This window comes from Pleurodeles waltl, chromosome 12 (assembly GCF_031143425.1).
Source record: "Pleurodeles waltl isolate 20211129_DDA chromosome 12, aPleWal1.hap1.20221129, whole genome shotgun sequence".
NCBI lineage: Eukaryota > Metazoa > Chordata > Amphibia > Caudata > Salamandridae > Pleurodeles > Pleurodeles waltl.
Window position 1 is genome coordinate 117,616,094 of NC_090451.1, and position 3,768 is coordinate 117,619,861.

Consider the following 3,768-nt stretch of genomic DNA (forward strand, 5'->3'; position numbering starts at 1 on the left):
CTGCCCAATAACCCAATTGTTCTGCTATTGCATTGAGGGATTTTGAATGCATGCTTCACTGTTGGTTAATGTAAAAGACAGCTACCTTATTCTCTGTCTTTACTAGCACATTTTTTTGAGACAGATGATGATGGGAAAACTTCAAAGCCCTGAAGATTACCATCAACTCCATCTATTTCCATGACCTCCGACTCTCTAGGAAAGACCACTTGAATCGACAGGATCAGTCCAACACAGTAGCTCTCCAGCCAGGTTTGCTGCCATCTGTTGCGAGGATTCAGGAGCATCCAGGTATGTTAGTGTCCACTTAGACCAGTGGTCTTCAAACTCTTTAATGCCGCATCCACCCAATGGGAAAAAAAAAACATTGGTGCCTCCCCTCTGAATTGTCCACAATTCTTCTATTAAATTGACACTGTTTAAATATGTCTAGACCTATTTAAACATTGCAGTTAAGTTCTGTTACTGTTTTAAAAATGCTATCAAATACATGACCCCAAATATACTATTCTGGTCAGGCCTGCCCTACTAATCAATTGCAGCGTCATGCTCTGCTGAGTAAACTGATCTCACGACAGTGAGGAATGCACAGGCCGGGTGGTGCCCGGCGCACAAAAGCGCGCCTTCTTGTGTTGTACGTCTCTTCGCGCAAATGCAAACTCAGATTTCCTGCACTGTGGTCGGCAGGAGAGACATGGGAAGGCGCAGTAGGGAAGGCTTGAGCAACGAACCGTTGGCTATGTTTTGTTGTTACTTTGTTGACATGAGCTCAAGTAATTTGAAGCAGAAGGAACGGCCAGACCTAAAAAAAACTCTCTTACCTCCAACGCCGAATAACCACTATAATTATAATATCTCAAAAGCAGCTGGCCTTGTAAACTTAATGAGCAAGCAAGCCGATGCATTTTGGGTTTTGTTGTAAAAGAATAAAAATACTATCCATCCTTTCCTTTTTTTCCGGCAACAATCGATGTTACAAAGATATCACAGCACACAGTGAGATTGAGTGAAAGAAGAGGCACTGAGGCTGGCATGCAGCACTCCACAGCTCTTGTTATTGAAATCCAGACAGGGGGCGGAAGGAGAAAAGTATGAAGGAATTGCAATAGGGAGACCAACTCTTCTATCTATCTGCATTACATGGAAAAAGGATATCTTTAGTACTCATGGCCGGTTAGCTCAGTTGGTTAGAGTGTGGTGCTAATAACGCCAAGGTCGCGGGTTCAATCCCCGTACGGGCCAGGTTGCATTTTTTCTCTCAACTAAACTCTTTTTTTCTCATTTAATCAAGCTCTTTTAAATCCATACACTCTGTTGCTCCAGTATACGTTCACTTTCCATTAGTCCTTCTTTTGCCACTGCTGACCAAAGCTCAAGCCGGCAGTGCCAGTAGAACAACACAAGTGCAAGGGATTGTCTCTCCAAGATGGAGACACTGCCTCAGACTATGTCTCGTGAGAGGTGGAGGGAGACCAAGAGCTGATTATTAGATGCGTGGGGATAAGAGGAACATAACTCAGGTGAACAGATTCTGGATAGTGATGCTATAGCTAGGATCAGCAACGTTACAGGGGAAAGGATAGGAAAATATTTAGGTGACAGAAGTATGGAAGTGGCTACAAGGGGGTGTGTCTCTTAAGAGGGCCGAAAGATACACTGAAGGCGAAGGTGAAGTAAAAGAAGAAAGAAAGATTAAAGGAAGTCGACAGTGATTGAGAGAAAACTCACAAAGGCAAATTGAGCAAAAGACAAGGCCTGGGGAGTTAGACTAATTCAATGCAAATTTACGCCGCAGATGAGCATGACAACTGACCCTTGTAAAGTGGTGCTGAAACAATTTTCAGTGTGGGGGTGCTGCCATCAAAGGGCTTCTGAAAATCCAGGAATCATACAAAGAACAAGTCCTGCGGAATGAGCCACGCACATTCAGAAAGAATGGTGATGCGTTGGTTACTTATTGGTAATCTTCATTAGCCTTAGTCCATTGCGTCCTTGTGACAGTCATTACAAAGTAAGGTGATGTCACCTTCCAACAGGAAGAAAGAACAGGAGGATCCTTAAATGCTAGCCCCATGCACCCAACCTGGGTGCCAAGCCCTTGCCAAAGGACTGATGGGAAGGTGGGCAGGATGTAATGTTTGTGACAAATACAAGATGGACTAAGGGTAATGCAGAGTTCAAAACATTGGTACTCAAATGCAAAACAGAAAAATTATTAAGCCATAATGCTTGACAAATGTATGCTCTGAGGACCAAGTAGCCACCCTAGGAATTTCCTAGATTGTTACTCACTGGAATTCAACCCAGGAGGTGGCCATTCCTCTCGTAGACCATCCCTGAACTGGAAGATATTCTAAAAAGCCTTGCAAAGCCAGAAAAATGGACAACTTAATCCACCTACTCAGAGTCATAAAAGTCACCTTCTTGTCTTTTCCAGGCTGTCCAAAAGTCACAAACAAGGAGTCGGTTTTCCTGAACTGCAGAGGCCTGGTGACATAAATGAAAAGAGCTCTTTAAACATCAAGTGTATTCAGCAAATGTTCCTCCGGAGAAGAAGGAGAGGGAATGAAAGAAGGAAGAATTATTTCCTAAGATCTATCAAAAATAGACTTAACCTTTGCAGCAAAGGTAAGGCTAGGCCTTAAAGTTACCCCATCTTCCAAAGTATCAAATGAAGAGAGGACAGCATTTTAAGGCTCCCAGCTCCCCAATTGTTCTCAGCAAGGTAATAGGAAATAGGAAAATAACTTTATAGGAAACAATCTTTATGTCTACAGTATCCAGATCCTCAAAGAGATAAAATTGCAAAGCCTATAAAAGAGTAGGAAGATTCTGAGTTGGGGAAAAGGGATTTTTCAACTGGTCTTACAATTGACAAAAGATCAGAACAGTCTAGACACCAAAGATTGTAACATCGACGAAGGTACAGAAAAGTCCCTAAAAACCTTTATTGCAAAGCAATGAGCTTTCAGAGTGGAAAGAGATTCAAGTGAAACCCATTCAGAAGAAAATGCAAAATAGCAGACAAACTACAGGGAGGTGCCAAAAGATCATGAGCAGAACATCACGTCTCAAAAGACTTCCAGTTCCTTGAGTAAGACTTTGAAGTAGAAGGCCTGCTGGAGTGCTGAATTAACTCCACTAAGGAAGAGGAAAGACCCTTTGCTAGCAGTCCAGACTTCTCAACCTCCAAAGCGATAGAGTGAGTTGGAGCAAGAAGGTCAGGGACGACGTTCTGAGAGAGACACACTTGAGCAGTACTCAAGGAGGTAGAAGAGCCAGGGGTTCAGAAGAGGAAACCATGACATCTTTGGCCAATAAGGGCCCACAAGAATAAAGTTCCCTCCCCCCTGCTGAGACTTGAAGAGAACCATCTGGATCAATAAAAAGTGGGGGAATGTATAAAGGAGACTTCTCAGCCACTTTATCACCAATACGTCCACTACCTAGGCTCCTTGTTCCGGAAGCCTGGATCAGAATCGACAAAGATGAGCATTGTCCTTGTTTGAAAAGAGATCAAGAAAGGGTTTCACAAACTCTCGGCATATCTCTCAAAACAACGACCTGGATAACTTCAACTCCAGCAAATTTGGAAACCTCCAGCTGTCTGCCATCACATTGTCGGTGCCCTTGATGTGTACTGCCGACGTGTGCAACAGGTTGATCTCTGCCCAATAACCCAATTGTTCTGCTATTGCATTGAGGGATTTTGAATGCATGCTTCACTGTTGGTTAATGTAAAAGACAGCTACCTTATTCTCTGTCTTT

At 43.2% G+C, this 3,768-nt stretch overlaps 1 non-coding gene across 1 annotated transcript; it reads left to right on the forward strand.

Annotated features, from left to right (window-relative positions):
- Window positions 1-1,168: 1,168 nt before the first annotated feature.
- On the forward strand, window positions 1,169-1,242 carry TRNAI-AAU (transfer RNA isoleucine (anticodon AAU)). The gene has a single exon. It is a non-coding gene; the product is annotated as a tRNA-Ile (tRNA).
- The last annotated feature ends 2,526 nt before the right edge of the window (window positions 1,243-3,768 follow it).